Source organism: Crocodylus porosus, unplaced genomic scaffold, assembly GCF_001723895.1.
Source record: "Crocodylus porosus isolate Cpor-Errol unplaced genomic scaffold, CroPor_comp1, whole genome shotgun sequence".
In the NCBI taxonomy this organism is placed as follows: Eukaryota; Metazoa; Chordata; order Crocodylia; family Crocodylidae; genus Crocodylus; species Crocodylus porosus.
This window is the reverse complement of record NW_017728896.1, coordinates 53,434-71,533: the sequence shown is the minus strand read 5'-3', so window position 1 is coordinate 71,533 and position 18,100 is coordinate 53,434. Positions and strand designations below refer to the sequence as shown.

Below are 18,100 nucleotides of genomic sequence, written 5' to 3'. Positions count from 1 at the left end.
TGGGGGGCCTAGGGCTTTCCCCTGCTCTCGCAGGTGCGGTCGCTGCTGTGGGCATCCTGCTCGTCTGTGATACGCACCTGGTTTCTGACCGTGTGGAAACTTAAGGTTGGGATTGAGGAGGTGGCACTGAAGCTACGAAAAAGGCTCGGACAAGAATAGTTGGTTTTTTGAAAGGAGCATTTACTGAGTGCAGCAAGTTACGCTGTTAAGCACAAGACAAAAGAAACAACAGGAACTTTGCATAAAAGTTTTACATAGTTTTGAGGACAGAGAGGGTCTCCCTGCAGCTGGCCCGGCGTTCAGGAGTTTTGGGGGTCTCCAGTTATGTTTTTAGCAGGTGGGGTAGAGGGTCCACAGTCCTTGCTTTTGCTTCAGCTTTTATGGGTGATTTGCTCCACTTCTCCCCCCTCTGTATGCCTTGACAATAGCACATCTGATGCCCCTTTTATGATGTTTGTTTGGTGGGTGGCTCTATAGTGTTCCTGGGTTTTTTTTAGGTTTTATGATGTTTATGGCATGGGTAGCACTGCTTACAAAGAGCCTACTGCCCACTTAAGCGGTTAGACTGCCCTGCTTTTTTACTTAACATCTTTTTTTTTAATTGGCTACAGGGCCCCAAATCTGTTGCGACTATGCCAGCATTTCCAACAGTTGGAGAGGGGATACAGCAGCATTTCCCAGCATGGCCCTTTGGGGTGCAGCATTTGCATGCGCTTCCTTGGAAGAAAGGACTGAGACAGGGTGTCGCTCTGCACTATTACCCTGTGAAATGGTCATGGTAACACTCCCAAGGACTTAATGCAAGGGATATGGGACAGGTGACAGTGTAACAGGGTGGTCCATGTCCTTAAAGGGGTGCCAGGGGGGTGCTATTCTGGGGTTAAAGTGTCCTACAGATACCCGTGTGTATCAGTGACAGCACAAAGTCCTTGATAACTCACCAAAACTCATCCCTCTTCCAACACCAGGGCTCAGGGGGGTTACCTGGGCCCACCTGTCTGCTCCCACCTGCGCGTGGTACAGTGTGACACTCACAGACATCTCCATTTTCTCCTGTGTCACAGCTGGCTCCCATCTGCCTCCCTCTCCTTTAGTTAATTTTTAATAAATTAACTTGTTCCTGGACCCTAACTGTGGCTCCTTGGTTGAACCCACCAACAACGCATGAGGCAGGCAAAAAAAATGGGGAGGGAGCGCAACATATAAGCCCTTCAAACTGGCCACAGCTTCCAGCTCCGTGGTGCTGATAAGTGGAAGCTGCCTCTTTGCACCGTTAGTTCGCACGTCGTCCTGGATAGGGGGGCTCCCCGTGCACCATTCGGAGCAAACCAGTGACCTCGTCCCGGGCTGCGCTCCTCAGCGTGCAGCAGAGACCAGGCAGGGGGCCGAGGTTCGTGTCTGCAGCTTTGGGAGTCCACCGCTGGGTCCCCGTCCAGGCAGCCTGTCCCGGCTGCAGTCATGCACGCCCACCTGCCAGGCAGCATCTGCATTGCTCTTGCCCTTTTGAAGCATGAATTGCAATAAGCAACCCCAAGAGGCCGTGGCTGAGTCAGGGACCAGCCCCACTTCCCCTCAGCACTGCAGGACAGGGCCAGATCCCGCCCATCCACTGTCTGTGCAGGCCTCGTTAATGGTTTATTAGATCAGCCTGTTTACGCACCCCTCAGAAAATGCCAGCTCTTGGCTTTCACTTGACTTCTGAAAGATATGAGTGCAATTATTCTGGTGCACACAACTCAGAAAAACCACAGCTGGGCACAAGGGTTTCAACACTAGGGATTCTTATTTGAAACCTCTGGGTATATTGTGTGAGTCATGCGCAAGTGTTTGCACACCCAATACTGCTGTTATTGCACGGCACCCTTAAAAGCATCTATCATAGCATTTCAGGCACCGCAGCCCCCTGGATGAGAATAGCTGATTTAGATAATACCTCCCCTCGTTTTTTTAACCTGGCCCAAGCAGGCAGCTGCTTGTATGCTACCAGGTACAGGAGGGCTGTATGGTCTGAGAGGGTGTCCGAGATGGCATCCGGACAATGGTCCCAACTATCCTCGGTGTACTCTGATGCTCAGAATCTCTCATAGCATCCTCCACTGTTTCTTCTCCAGATACAGGCAAGGCAAGTTGCACTGAGCAGCCATGCAGTAGGTTGCTTGCACAGCTATCAGCATCACTTCTGCCCGCCAGGGATCTCATATTCCTCAGGGCAACGCAAAACGTACTTTGCAGGCAGGGTGCAAGCACAGTAAGCAGGGCAGGCAGTCTGGTGGGGACAGCGTCTTGCAAGCCAGAGGGTTGGGTTTCCTCGAACCTGCTTCTCTTCCTTCTCAGCCCATTTTCCCTGGGAAGATACGTTTAGTGTGTGATGCCACCTGGTTACCTGCCTGCCCCAGGGCTGGTGCAGAAAGAAGTGGGAAGGGGCTCAATAAAACTAAAAAGCAGCGTCTTGAAAATGTTCGAAGTCATCACTCCTAACTGGAGCTAGCTGTATCCAACCAGCACAGGTACAAGCCTCTGAAAGAGCCACTGCGCCTTTTTGTCTCTGAGTCTGCATCGGGCCAAGCAGGACACTTGTGGTGAGAGTTAGCTACTAGCTGTCGGGTGCCCCCGGCACACTTCCCTTCCTCCTGCTGCTTCTCCTGCCCTCAGGGCTCTCCCAGGCCATTCCCGCAGTGTGTCCATGGAGCTGACCCCAGATCTCTGTCTCCCAGAGAGAACAAGAGGCACCGCCTGTGACCCATCCTGAAGCTGATCCTACCCCAGCTCAGGGCTTCCCCTTCCCTCTTCCCCCAGTGCATCGGGGGAAACCGGGCACTGGTGAGGCTCTCCCTCTGCTCCATGTGGGACATGGGGTCTGTGGAAATAGTGGCATTAGGTGCAGGACTGGCCAGCTACAGCCTCCCCATCTCACAAGGAGCCCCTATCCTGGCTCTGGGGGGCTCACGTGGGCCCTGCCTCTGCAGAGCTTCAGCAGCACCGGTCCCAAGCCGGAGCCTCTCCAGCGTCAATGCCTCACCCATCCACGGCTGGATTACAGTTTGGCCTGAGCCCCCAAATTGGAGCACCCCACAGCTCGCAGCTCCTGCCCATGGCACCGGTAGAGCACCCAGCATTGATGGCTTGCTCTGGGCTCTGAACCGCTTGCAGCAGGGATCGGGGCTCCCGGCTTGTGGCACCATGGCTGGCCCTGCACCCCTCACCCTCGACAAGAGCAGGAGGCTCTCTGAGCCCAGTTGGAGGGGACTAGTAGCCACCCACAGCCTAAGTGTTGCGGGGAGCAGGGTGGGTGAGTCGTGAATGCTGCACTGCCATTGCTTCCTGGAGACCCAGGTATCTCTAGGCCACTTCCTTGCCCGACATCCCCACTCCAATAGTCCTCAGCCCCAGTGCTCCTAAAAGGGGACACAGCACCCTGTTAAACTATCACCCCTTCAATACCCCGTGCATCCGGTCCTGGGGAACACTGCAGAAGCAGTTTTCCAAGGTACCAGCTCTGAACTGCACCCTGTATCAGGCATAATCACAACAGTTTGTGATCTTGCAGCCACTAAACAAAGATGTTAAGTAAATTAATTTATGTACCCTAAAAAAGCAGGGGAGCCAAATGACATAAGTGGGCAATAGGAGCTCTGTAAACAGTGCCACCCGTGCTAGAAACATAATAAAAACAAAACAAAACAAAAAACCCCCAGGGACACTATAGAGCCACCCACCAGACAAGCAGCTTAAAAGAGGAAAAAGATGTGCTATTGTCAGGGCAAACAGGGAGCAAATCATCCATAAAACCTCAAGCAAATATGAGGCAAAAATGAGGACTATGGACCCTGCGGGGTCAGGATGGCTCAGCTTTCTGCAGCGCCTGTCTGCTCCTCTCTGGAGCCCCCCCCCCACTCTACACACACCCTGGCCTGGGGCCCCACACAACTCCGTGCCCATGGCCATGCCCGTTCCCTGCCACACAGCTGTGGAAGCAGGAAGCCGGCAAACAAGAACAACAAAAAAAAGCCACATACACGCACAAAAAGGGTGGAAGCAATTGGAAAGTGAAAGCAATTAAAAGCGTGAACTACAAACAGTTGCAGTGCCATCTAGTGGACAAAGAGGCTCATTACATATCTTTGACGGCCTTTGTGTTTGCACACAATGCATCCACCAACGCAATGTTTTAATTCTTGGCAAGCCAAACTAAACTACTTCGGAGAAGTTTTGGTTTAATGCACAAGAAAGACTTTTAAAGTGTCAGGAAATCCCACTTGTGCAAGCAGACACACAGTTGCAGCGCGTGAAAGGGCAAAAATCGTGGCATGTACAGGGGCCCAAGAACACCAGCTCCCTGGTAAAGGTGAGGGGCACCTGGTGAGAGTGGCGGTTCTAAAAGCAATCTACTACACTTCGGCAAGCACAGCTTCTCCATCCTATACCTGGACCAGGAGTTGGTGGAGGAAGTCATGAGAAATGCTGGGCTTAACATCAAGTCTATCCAGAGGACTCAGCAGTCTGCTGCAGCCACCTGTTCAGACTTTACAGGCCTGGTCTACCTGGCTGCATGCAAGCGAGAGGCCATGCGAGTGAGGTAAAAAATGAGCAGGACAAAGTCCAGCCTGCAGGTGACTGGGTATCAGCACACCCACTGAATCAGAGAAGCCCAGAGTGGGGATGCAGGGCTGACCCCAACACCCCTGTGTTATGTCTAGTCCAGCTCCAATGCCTCAGCTGTGCAGGCCTTGCTGCTTGGTCTTCTGCAAATAACAGGCAGCTACTGTCACCCCTGGACCAAGGGGTAAATAGATCCGGTTCCTGTTGTCAGTGGACGTAAAGGGTGATTCAGCAGCACTGCAGAACAGGGGACTCTTGCTGTGGCCCAGGCATGATGGCTCTGGGATGCCTGTCCGGGGGCAGGCCAGGGCAGACACAGCTGAGGGCATGGCCAAGGGCAACTGGGCTGAGGCCACCCCGCACAAGGTCACAATCACCAGGCCACGCAGCTACATGCAACTCCTTTACCCCAGGTGCCTCACCCTGAACATCCCTGCCCTGGGGTGGCACCACATGGCCACTGCCACAGGCTGCTGTCTGCATGAATGCCTCCCCGGAAAAAAAAACAATTTTTCTTTTTGCGATTTCTTAGTTGATCTAATAAAGGGCATTGTCTCTGAACCAGAAGCTCTAGTTTTGCATTTCTCCTTCAAACAGCCCCTCCCTGCAGCCTGAACAAACAGATAAAAGGATGGAAGGTGTCACATCCTGTTCTGCAGTGTTGAGGGTGACTCAAGCCATTTCCTGCCCATACCCAGGCCCCGGCCACTGCTGACTCAAACCTGTGCTTCAGAAGGGGAAGAGAAGTGCAGGTGCTGCCTGGCGGGGCGGCGCGTGTGGTCGGAGCCGAGGCGCAGTCTGTCAGGACGCTGACCCAGGTTCCCCGAGCTCCAGACATGAACCTTTCTTGCGGGACGGCAGCACAGGCAACCTCTGGAAATTGGTCCCCTGCCCGGTCTCTCTGATCTCCGCTCCCTGCTGTAACAGGAGGCACACCGAGGAGCTCTGCCCAGTATGAAGGGAGCCTGCTTGATGCCTCACTGGTTTGCTCTGAATCTCCCACGCATTTTTTACGTTCGTGGTTTGGTCAAGAGTTACCTTCCGCTGATCAGTAAAGCAGCTGGAAACCTCAGCCAGTTCTGAAGTGTTATTCTGGGCTCCCTTCCTCCCTTGCTTTTTGCCGGGATGTTAGTGGATTCCATAGAGGAGCCAGAGGTGGTTTCTAGGGACAGGACAACTGCATTAATAAATAAAACAAAGCAGCGAGAGGGAGGTGTCACAGAGCCACGCGGAGCCCTTGCTCCTAACTCACCCGCTGTGGCCAGTCCTGTGCAACCAGCAGGGTTAATTTCTACAAGCCTCTGAACGGGCCGCGGTTGTTGGAGCTTTCCCTGGGAATGAAACCCTGAGACCTGTGGGAACGAACAGGCTGGGGCCTGAAAGCTACCACGGGCCCTAGTACTGGCAGAGGGATGAGCACAGGTGAGTCACGAAGAACCCTGTGCTGCCGCTGCTTGCCTGATGCACACGAGCATGTGCAGGACATGGCTACCCCACAACCACCCCTCACACACAAAGTGCCCTGTTGCATTTTCCTCTCCCATACCTCTGGATCCAGTCCTTGGGAACGTTGCAGAAGCAGTTTCACAAGGTGGTGGCATGGACATGTACCCCGTCTCGGTCCGTTCCTGCCCTTAAGGAACGCGTCCCAGCACTGCACGCAAAAGGCACGTGGCGAGACGTGCTCTCCCGTGATTCCTAGCCAGGAGGGGCCAGCCCCAAGGTGCGCATCGCAGGTGTGCAGGATGCTCAGAGCAGCGACCGCATCTGCAAGGGCTGGGGAAAGCCCTTGACCTCTCCCCGCTCTGGAATCACCCTACGGCAGCAAAACCCAAAGGCAAAGTGTTAACTGCAGCTCAGTGAGAGCTTGGCCTGGCTCACAGACTCTGTCCACTGCCTCCGGCAGCTTCTCGTTAGGGTACGTACTCGGACACGCTTCATTTCCCCATTGTTCTCAACACGGGCGGGGGGCAGGCTGCCCAGCACCAGCCGCTCTGATTTTGGTCTGAGAGCTGATATCTGTAAACAGAGGAGCGGGGGGACGGTATCTGGCAGCGCAGGAAAGGATTACAATAGCAGCAGGAATGCATCTGCCTTGGCAGGGACTCGGTGTACTCCAGCATGCCGGGAGATGCCCACCCGCTTTCGGGAGGGAGAAGTCTACTGGGCAGATCTCAACCCACTCGCACTCAGCATGTTGTGTGCTGCACACAGCTCGTCTCCTCCCCACTGACTTGTCCCGAGCAAGGAATATCCCTGAGGCAGCCTTCGCGGGGTGTCACAGGGTCTATACAGGGCTTGCATGCAGGTGAGGAGCTAGCACCAGGCTCGGTGGCCAGGCCGGGGTGCAGGGAGGCTCAGTGGGTGGCCAAGGGAGCAGTTGACACCACAGGTGCGAGTGGCTGGGACAGCGCCGCATACAGCCAGCAACACCTGGCTCTTTCCTGCCAGGCGCCTGTGGCAAGCCTGCCAAGCTCACACATGCACGGTCTTGCACAACGCGCTCCAAGCAGTGCCCACCCACATCGAGGGAACCTGCAAAGAGGCAACGTGTGTTTTCAGGCCAGCCGGGCCAGGTTACTGGCAGTGGAGGCCTTTGCCTGTAGCTCTTGTCAGCTGTGCCGGATTCCTGGAATCGAGGCCCAGGAGGAGGATTAGCCTGAAGCTGCATTCGTAAGGGAAAACAGGATGGCCTGGTGCACATGCCTGGCTCTCATCAGCCGTGCTCGGAAACAGGGGGAAGAGATATGAGTGCTGGCCAGAGAGGCCGCAGTGGCAGTCTGGGAACACATGCTGGACCTCTCTGTTTGCAGAAGAGGTCGCCTGAACATGCTTTCCCATGCACATGTCGCCCTACCCCCTGCCCAGGTGCCGGAGACTGTCCAAGCTGGCACTGCATGCCAGAGGCTCCAGGTTTGTGTCCACTGGTAAATCTGGACCATGTCTCCAGTTTATCAAGGCCGTTCTGGATCTTAACCCTACTTTAGACTCACCCTTGGTGAATCCATGCTGGCTCTCCCCCCGCATCACATTACTTTTCTCCAGATGCTTAGAAATTGATTCCTTGACCTGCTTTGTGATCTCTCTGTCCAGGTATCAAGGGCTTGTAAGGAAACAAGGCAGGTCAAAACAATCCCCCAGACCTAAAGAGATACTCCATGCCCCTCCAGCCTGCGATAATACCTCTCCTGTCGATGCTGCCATTTGCAGGGGCCTGAACAGACAGCAGAAGCGGATGGGAGAGTGTCTCTCCTGGTCCTGAAGCTGCCTGGGGGAGTCAGGCCAGGCCCTGCCCAGAGCAAGGCCCCTGCGGGCTGGTCACTGCAACTCATGCTTCAAGAAGGAAAGAAAATGTTTTCCTACTGAAGCTACCAGCAAGGCTCCTATTGGTATCACTGGATCTTGGATTTGGGCTACAAGGCTCCTGATTCAGCAAAGCAAGTCCACATGTGCTCACATCCTTTTAAAGTTAATGGGACTTTTGTGCTTTGAGGAACCAGGAGGCTAAGACATCCTCCAGAGGGGTCTAGTACTGCTGTCACTCTCCATCCTGTGCCTTGACGAAGGTGGAAGCATCGTGAAAAGGGCAGCCATCTCACGACAGCATGGGAAAAGCCGTTCGTGCGTGGGGATAAAGCACAGAGAGATTCACTTACACAAGTCACCTTTATTATGTCTCGTTACATGCACATGTGCATGGATCGGCAAAGCACAGCTAGGAAAGGCCAAAGCAATTAACTGCTAAGAAATGCTTCCACGAGGACAGGCCGTGGGTGCTTGTACAGGACATCTTCAGACACCTTCAGGGCTTGCCCAGACCCAGATGGTTGGTTTCTTGGACCCACATTTCTTAGAGTCAGGAAAAAGGAGCTTGCAATGGATACATGCAGATGACTGCGGCTGATGAGCTCTTGGCAGCTGAAGCTGCTCTGTCACTGCCTGTTGTTTGTCACGATCATGATGATGATCATGGAGATGATAACAATGATCCCTAGGACGATCCCAATGATGTTCAGCATGCGGGCGGTGCGGGAGGCCCTGGCTGCTTCCTCCATCTTGCCTATCCCGGAGGCATTCTCTGTCTGCAAGAGAAGTGCCCCCAGCCATGAGAAACACATGTTGAAATCCCAGGCTTGTAAAAAAAAAAAAACCACACCCCAAAACCCCCACACGTGAACAGGCCACAAACATGAAGAGGCATGAACAAGACGAGAACATTGAGACAACCAATGCTTTCCTTCCTCTTACTTATCATCTGCTATTTAATTGATGGCTAGCTTCATTCTTCCCGTGCTGTATTTTCCCGCCGGTCAGAAATCCCACCCTCACTGCTGCACTGCCCCAGCAAAGCACCATCGCAACAACAAGCTTCTCAGTATGCCTCAAAGAGCCACAGATTTGGGTAGACTTCACCTCGGGGACATATAAAGACCCTTAGATCCTTAATGAACTTGTTGCAAGCACCCCCAGTGGGAGTAACCATGCTTCTCTATTTTGCAGACAGGGAATGGAGGCACAGAGCTGCTAAATGACTTCAAATGGTAAGTCTTTGGCAGAGAAGAAAATCAATCCCCAGGTTTGGGTTGGTGGCCACTGAACTCAAATATCCTTTCTGCGACAGCCCTAAATGGTTTAAAGTTTGCAATATTCAGGATCTGGGACCATTTAATTTGACTTCTCAGGGGACATAAAGCCATAGCACCACTCACACCTGCAGTTCAAGGAATTACTTTTCCCCCAATGCAACTCAGCACAACTCTGAAACTAGACCACGTCTTTTAGGAAGCCTCGATCTCCACTGGAAGACTCCAAAGGACCGTGCATTTACCACTTGCTTTGGCAAGTTGTGCTAATTATTCTCCCTGTTAAAACCCAAAACATATTTCTATTTTAAGATGTCTACTTTCAGCTTCTACCCAATGGGTCCAGCCATATTTTTGTCTGTTCATAGAAAATGAGGGTTGAAGAGACCTCAGGAGGTCACATCTAGTCCAACCCCCTACTCCGAGCAGGACCAGCCCTGACTAGATCATCCCAGTCAAGGCTTTGTCTAGCCGGGTTTTCAAAACCTCCAAGGATGGAGACTCATCAACCTCGCTGGATAACCGGTTCCAATGTTTTACAACCCTCGTAGTAAGAAAGATTTTCCTAATATCCAACCTAAAACTCCCTTGCTGCAACTTGAGCCCATTGCTCCTTGTTCTGCCATCTGCCCCCGCTGAGACCAGCCCAGCTCCCTCCTCTTTGGACCCACCCTTCAAGGTAGTTGACCTGCTAGAGGGCCACGCTATCAAAATCTCCCCCTGTGCAGGCAGTTGGGACCAGATTTTTGAAGACGTCCAGGGTTTTGGTGGGAGTGAGGCAACCTGCTGCTTTTGCAAATCTCACTGCGTGCCTAATCTCTGTGTCTTTGGGGACTTCGTTTGGCCCCGAAAGACCGTGATCAAATCAATCGCCTTGCTAGAGCCCAACACGTTACGCAATCACTGCCAGTGCCATGAGCTACACACAGATTTATTCTTTCCTGAAAAGCAGCCATGCTTTTAAACCAGCAACAGCAAAAGGGACATTTGCTTCCTCAACTGGAATTAATTAAGTAGTAAACTCTCATCACAGAAGTTGCGCTATGAAAAAATTGAACCAAAATGTACAGTTTTAGTCTTCACAGAGGAAGGTACAGTACACGTTCAAGCTCACTTATCTTTATGGAAAATCAGCTAAATATTTAGCCTGGTATTTTATCGCCAAACGCTGCCAAGCTCTGGGATGATGACACTTGCCAATAAAACCTGGCAAATAAAATCTCTCTCCTTAGACTCTCTGGTCTATAAACTGTGTACTCTATTGATGCCAGGGAGAGAGGGGATACCTGAGGGCAACAAGAATGAACTTCTCCCTAACACACACTGTCTGAGCTTTTGAAAAACAAGGGAAATAACAATAAAACTTTCAGAAAACAGGCAAAACTAATTCACATTTATCCAGCCTTTTTCAGCCCAACTGATCCCTTAATTCATTTAATTCTCTGCAGAACTGCTACATTAAGGCCACTGGAGTGATGGGTGGGAGTGAAATCTGGGTGAATCCTGGTACGAAACAGCAGTGGAGATGGAGAATCTTTTCTTGTGCACAAGAAAGTGTCGAGACATCTGACGTCTCTGCAGCCAGAACCTCAAATTTAGGCTTTTTCCAATAAAGCTATATAGAACAAACTGCTTGGAACATAATTTTTCTCCTGCTCAAAGATGAGCAGCTGAGGTGACTCTGCCAGGATTTGAACATGTGGGTCCTGAGAGCAGAAATCCCAGATCTGTTGAAGTCGCTGGAAGGGATTTCCCTAACAATTCATAAAGAAGCAACACCAGATACACAGGGAGGCTGGGTTCTCCGGGAGAAACTGCGCAGCACATCCCTGTTTCACTGATGCATTTGCCTGCAGAGCTCTTTAGAAGCTGAGAGAACAAGTACAAGCTGTTCACACACACACGCACACACACAGGAGAACAAGAACAAGCTGTTCTCTCACACGTGATATCTGAGAATTGCTCATGTAAGAGGCTATGTGGACACCCCTACACATCGTGCCAGCCAAGGCTTTGTCCAACTGGGTCTTAAAAACCTCCAAGGACGGAGACTCCCCCACCTCTCTGGGGACCTGTTCCAGGGCTTCACCACCCTCCCCGTAAGAAAGTGTTTCCTAATACCCAACCCCAACTTCCCTTGCTGCAGCCTGAGCCCATTACTCTTTGTCCTGTTGTCTGCCCCCACTGAGACCAGTCCAGCTCCGTCCTCTTTGCAGCCGCCCTGCGGGGAGGTGACGGCTGCTGTTCAATCCCCACTCGGTCTTGTGCAGACCAAAAAAGCCCAGTTCTCTCAGCCTCTTCTCACCAGTCCTGTCCCCCCAGCCCCCCAATTTTCACTGCCCTCCACTGGACTCTCTCCAACTTGTCCACATCCTTTTCATCAGGGGGGGCCCAAAACTGGACACAGGACTCCAGAGGCGACCTCCCCAGTGCTGAATAGAGGGGAAGAGTCACTGCCAGTGACACTCCTACCAATGCACCTGTACTCCTACCAAGAGCACCATAGTCTTTGATCCCCGGGAGAGGAAAGTGCATCCTTGCATTTCTGAGATGGACAGTGGACACAGAAAACAGGTTTGCATCCTCCTACCCATAAAGCACATAAGCAAGCCACACTGCAGCACACACATGCACTCCACTTTGGCCCAGCGGAGGGGGCAGCGGTTAAAGTTGCCCCTCCCGGCCCCCCGCTTCAGCTTGTCTTTGACATATTGCAATTTTCCCAAGAAAAATCTCAAGCAACCTTCCTCAAGTGCTTCTTTAAGCCAGGCAGGTCAGGGAGAGCTGCTTCCACGTGCCACTGCCTGTAATTTCTGGCTGCAAGTGCCAAAGGCTCTAGAGAAGTTTGCACTGAAAATTAGAGTTGGCGTCTCCCATTCTCTCTCTAAGAGGTAGTTAAGACCGTTCTTAGAAAGGCAGAAGTCTGAAAAAATATCAGCCCAAAACACAGCAAAACGAAATCAAATGAAAGCCAAACTTACTCTGAGAGAAAAGATCAGGGCAACTATTCCAAGTGGGAGGCAGCAGCATAACAAGTTAAAGATGGACAGAGCAAGGTATGTAGGGACTGGTCTTTGAGCTGTCTCCATCCTGAGAAGCTGTCCTGTCTCTGCTCTCCGCTGCTGAGGCCAGGAAGACTCTGAAGAGTAGTAACACTGGGCCCTCTGTTAAAGTCATCTGAGGAAGGAAGGGGGAGTATCCAAAGGAAATTAAAGTTGAACCCAGCGTGTAATGCACACTCCTCCTTTGCCCTATGATCACAGCAGCTTCCAAATGGTTTCAAACCAAGTTACGCTCCTTTTTCCACTTTAATTTCTCTGATGAAGCTGGCAGAGCCTTGCCATTACATTCTCAAATGGTGAGAGCACTTGGCCAGCTGCTGATAATATGAACAGAACCCAGTTTCGAAGACAATCGGCGATTCTGCTCTCTCACAATGCAGAAAGGAGAGCCGGTTGGGGAAAAAAGCATCAGAAGAGCCATTTTCCATTGCAAAAGGCAGATCTACAGCAATCAGGTCATTGCACACAAGCCTGCTGCTTTCACAGAAGTCAAGTGCAAAACTTGGTGTGGGGGGAGGCGGTTCAAAGCCTCCTGCCACAACGGTTTGGAATGAAAAGTTTCGGGGGAGATTAGTGACTTTTCCTTTTCTTTATATTCATCTAAGCTTCAGTGGTGATGTGGTGTGCTTCGCCTTCAGCTCCAGGAGCCCTGGAGTATCACTTGTACTACAGCCTTGAAAGGCCATGTCTGGATTCAGGGGCTGTTGGGCTAGTTGCTGAACAGATACTCTTACCCCAGGCTGGATTATGATCTAGATCAGTAAGACAAGGCATGGGAGGAAAGAAGCAGCAGGATACTCAGGATCCTTGAGAAAGAGTGGCAGAAAAGATAAAATCATCTGTCCACGGGCATGCCTTTCTGGGGCTGAGCTCCTGAATGCAATGCTGGTGCCTTACTCCAGGGCCATCAAGGCCTTTCCAGTCGGTCGTTACGGCTGAAATCATATCCCATCTCCCCATTCCCAACAGGAGACTCCCACCCACTGCAGGGCAGAATGAAAAAGGCCAGAGCAGCAGGTCTGGCTCTTGCAATAGCAGGTGACACCGAGCCACGCTAGTGCAGCCTCAGGATGCCATTGCTCTGCGGGGCGTCGGAGCCTCACACAAGGATGTGGTGTTTCCCGTCAGCAAAAGCAAGTTCTGCTGCTGTTGTGGTCAGGCTGGCGCCAGCTGAACCAGGTGCACTCTGCAGCTGAGCTGAACATGTGTGTCTATTAGTCAGTGAGGCTGGGAAACTAAGGAGGGACCCAAGTAATGCCAACATCTGGAAACCCTTACAGCCTTATGGGTTCCCCAATGCAACAGCTGCTGTACTTTTCCTAAAGATGCTGCCAGGTCCCTGGGTCATTTGGAAAGCAGAAATGATCCCCATCAATGTAGCAGGAAGCCCACTTCTCAGGCAGGCTGCTGGTCACCCCCCCACATAGATTCATCTCTCAATCTGGCTTGAATTCCCATGCAAATGGGCCCTTGGATGCGACTTGAGCTCAGAGAGGAGGGAGCAAAAAGGGTTGCTGCAAAGGCAGAGCTGTGGGGAACAGAAAAGAGCAATCACCACACAAGGTACATGGATGCCAGGACCAATCCCACAGCCATTACAGTGGTCCCACCCACTTCCCAAGCACCTAGATCTGAGCGCCACGACCAAGGTGACGTTGCCTCGGGGCAGCAATTCTCTGCTGCCGGGCTCTGCAATTCGGAGAAGGGATAACGAGCCGCGCAGAAGAGTTTTTCCTTGTGTGACGGGCTTGGCAGCAGCAGCCTGGCCCGCCGGTTTTGAAAAGTTCAAAATTGATTGCTGGGGGGGTGGGATTTCCTTTTCCTCACCAGCCAGGTGATGGCAAGGTGAAGACCCGGACCAGAGACAGAACTAACCCTCTCGCCCTCCCAATCGGCAGAGGGATGCGTTCCCTGGCAGATCGAATTCCCGCTGGAGAGGAGGACACCTTCTTCCTCACTCCCCCCTCTCCTTCTGTGACCACCAGGTGGGGTGTCCGAGCCGCTTAAAGGGGCAAGGGGGCTCTGGGACTCTCCCCACCTTCCCCCCACCCCAGCGCTTGGGCCCTGCACCCCAGATTTTGTGCAATCGGCGCCTCAAGCTCTGTCATTTGACATTCCCCTTTAGAGTATAAGTAGGCATAATGTTTGCCGAGTCCTTTTGCTCTCCCGATCCTTCACTGGTATCAGGAAGGCTTTGCTCAGAGCTGTACCCATATTACCTATAGTTCCTATATCTCTTGTATATATGTTGTATTTTACCTCTGTTCTTTATTATTAAATTTGTATATAGTTAAGCCTCCACATGTGCCCTGGCTCTGCTTTGTAGGGAGAGGAGGGGAGCTGCACGTCATAAGCAGCTATGCCTCCCACAGCGCACCCACACCCACTAAAATCCCTTCATTTGGAGAGGGCATACATCTCTGAGTACCACCTGGGTTACACTTGAAATTCTGCCTCTTTCTAGGGCTGCAGGATCCAACACGCAGGCACTAGCCAATGGCTACTATATCTGCATCACTTATTTTAGCTTCATTTAAATCTCCATGGCACTTCTACCCCCAGAGCCTAGCGTGCTTTGAACGCTCCAAGAATGGTGAGCCTGATAGCCAGGTGCGAGATCCTCCCCATCGTGTTGTTTGTATCATGGGGAAACTGGGTTTTCTGATTCACCACAGAAGCAGCTTCCTCTCCAGAGAGCAGCAGAGCAACCCACACCCTGCCCAGCAGTGATGGGAAAGGAAAGAACCCCCTGCACATGTCTGTGCAAAGTGGACGCAGTCTTGCTTTCTCAAGCCGCTCCCCAACCACAGGGAGGGGAAGAATGGGTGTTAGGCAGGCAGGAGTAAACTGAACATTGGCACATCTGTTTCTGCAAGGGTTTGCGCTGGTACAGGGACCAAGAGCTGAAACCAAGTAAAGGCTGGAGGAACAGATCAGCCCATACACATGGACAGCCCCCATCTCTCCCTGCTACTCTACGTACTTTGGCCACTGCTGTGATTTGTGCAATGGTGACCAGCAGCCCTGCTGTCTGGATCAGATAAGAGCAATGAGATAAAATCCAACTTGTGTAAATGGAAACGCAGTTGTGGTGGCATAAGAAGGAAATCTCGTGCTGTGTACATCCACCCAAGGTTTTTATCTTGTTGGCAGCCGCACAAATACAAGCTAAGATAGGTGGGCAAAATTCATTTTTCTGCTGCACTGTTGCCTCCAGTTCAGATCAAATTGGGTTTCAACGCAAGCAAATTTCATCTACACTGAGCTGTATGCTGGGGCAACGCTGGCTGCGGGAAACTGTAAGCGGGTCAAAGCTCCAGGCAGCCCAGGCCAAGCTAAGGAAGACCCAGGCAGAACAGAAGAATTGTCAACCTCGTCAACGAAGTGTCCTAAGAGGAACGCATGTCAGACGATAGCCTTGAAAGGAACTAACCAGTGAACGCACTGGAGTGGACAAGAAACTGGACCGAGTGGGCAGATGCAGACCCTATATTAGTCAATAGACTTGAGCAGTACATCAACCTCATCAGACTCCAGGTGCCCCTTGGAAAATGCCAGCTCTGAACTTTGACTTTTGTTCTGACTATAGAAAAAAAGGAGCACAGGACTCAGAAAGGTCACAGCGAGGTAGTGGTTTGGATGCAGTGGATCCCCATTTGAAATTTCTGGATTTATCTTGTGAATCATGTGTCAGTGTTTGCACACCTAAGTTTGCAGATTGTGCAGCGGGCTTTGAAGGACCTCATAATACCATGTGGGCTGTCATGCTGCACTGCCATTACTGTCAGCATGGTTGTCCAGTGGAGAGCAAGAGCTTCAAGCTGACGCTCTGCCCAGGATCCCTAGTAGGTAAACCCTGACACCCGTATCCATCCATCATCACCTGTGGAGCAGCTGTGGCTTACAAGGTATTTGTTGCTGGAGTAGCTGGTATGCTTCATTTAGAGCTTTGTAGACCGCTGTCCTCTCCTTATGCCCAGTATGGCACAGTGCAAGCTTTCAGGCCAGCATGCCTCACCCCCACCATGGAGAAGTCACTGCTGAGGGAGAAAGTAGCGCTGGAGTGATGCTATAGCTGTGATAGTCCAGGAAATACGTGACAGGCATGGATTTGGTGGGGAGTGATATAGTTTATTGGACTGACAACATAGGTAGGTGAGAGTTTAGGCAAGCTTTTGGGCACAAGGGTCCTTTCCTCAGGTCTGGGAAAGCAGAGATAAAGCTTGAGCTAAGTTACAGATAGATCAACAGCCTGTGTGTAACTCCATAGGTGAATAGGAGGGAGAGGGAATTTCCCTCTCTCTGGCTGATTTGATCATAAGGAAGTATCCAAAAGGGGCTACGCTAGTGCCAACTGTCCCAACTCTTGTTGTCCAGGTGCCTGTTTGCCAGCCAGTCCCACCAAGCTCATTTCGGAGGTCGCTCATCAGCTACACCTGTGTTTTCCTAATAGAGAGGTCGATGCAACCCGGTCCCTCTTTCCCAGAAGAGAAACAAATCCATTCCCAGCCCTGTACTGCTCATCGCTTGTAGTACATGCCCCTCCAGAGATACATCCATGTCATAAGGGGTATTGAATAAATGCAACGTGCAGTTCATTCCTCTGGCTCAAAGTGGAAGCATACTAAGGGTCATGCATTATTGGGAAACACTCACCACCATTAGCACATTCCCACTTTTTCCCCGCTCCCCAAGCCAGCGGAGAACGATCCCTGCCATTGTGTTTTCGGAAACTTGAAAGGGCACAAAGAATGCAGCTCTTATGCCTTCCTTTGGAAAAGTGCCCCACGGCCTGGCCTCTCCCAGAGGTCTGCTCCAGGACCTTGCCTCCCATTTCCCAGTCCTCCTGACTGAAACCCTTTGTGTAAGAAGCTCAGCCACATAAGAAGTCAATAATCCTCCTCCCCTCATGAGGCTCCCAGACATTACCGAGCTCTGTCTCCCCTAAGGCCACAAAAACCCAGTGAAAATCTTCCTAAGGGCAGATTGTCTGTTGGCAGGATTGGGGCCAGGCCAGGTTCAGCTGTAGCCACTGAACTCTCTCTTTCTCCCCTGCACGCAGCCCCTCCTGCCCTGGGGGAGGCTTTGTTGTTCTTTCTTGAACTTCCCTTCCCAGTAGGAAGATATAAGCTGCTAATGCGGCAAGACTTCTTGTTCAAACAGTTCCACATCTCTCAGGGATGACGCATCTTGCAGAAAGAAGGGAGGATGCTTCTCATAATTATGTTCTTGTGTATTGAGAAAACCACGCCCCCCCCCCCGGAGCCCGCGTTTCTGCCATGCACAATTTTCTGGAAGTAGTGCAGGACCAGGGATGGGAACAGCCCCCACCCCGAGGCAGCTCCCAGGTCTCTTTACAGTTCATCTCACCCATCCTCCTGCACTGAACCTATTCCACCAGCCCAGCCCATGCAGAGGTAAAGAGAAGCATGCACCAGCTCCTTCCTCTTCACCGCCTCACAGGCAATTTGCATCACCTGAGCCTGTCTGCACCCTCCATTCCCAGCTGGTCCCCTTGATGAACTGGTTGTGGTCACCTGGAAGAATACTTCTGCTCCCAAAAGACCTTCTTTAACCTCTTCTGCAGTAGGTGGGAGTTACCCTTGACTCCAAGCACACTCTACATCACTCTCACCTCACCTCTCACCAGGGAAAGAGATGCAGAAAGAGAGGAGATAGCCACAGAGGCTCTCAGTTGCTCCCAAGAGACAAGGTTCTCTTTGCAAAGCTTTTCTCGGCTTGCTTAACTCATCATCTGCATCACAGTCCTGCCTAGATGCTGTTGCTGAGATTGAGACCGAGGGTCCTGAGATTGGAGTTTACAGCCCAAATAGATAAGAGGGACAAAGAAAGGAC

At 51.7% G+C, this 18,100-nt stretch overlaps 1 long non-coding RNA gene across 1 annotated transcript; it reads right to left on the bottom strand.

Moving 5' to 3' along the window:
- Window positions 1–8,250: 8,250 nt before the first annotated feature.
- LOC109324518 lies at window positions 8,251–12,379 on the bottom strand. Its single transcript, XR_002104943.1, has 2 exons — window positions 12,164–12,379; window positions 8,251–8,681 (listed from the first exon to the last, which is right to left on the bottom strand). It is a non-coding gene; the product is annotated as an uncharacterized LOC109324518 (long non-coding RNA).
- Window positions 12,380–18,100: the final 5,721 nt, after the last annotated feature.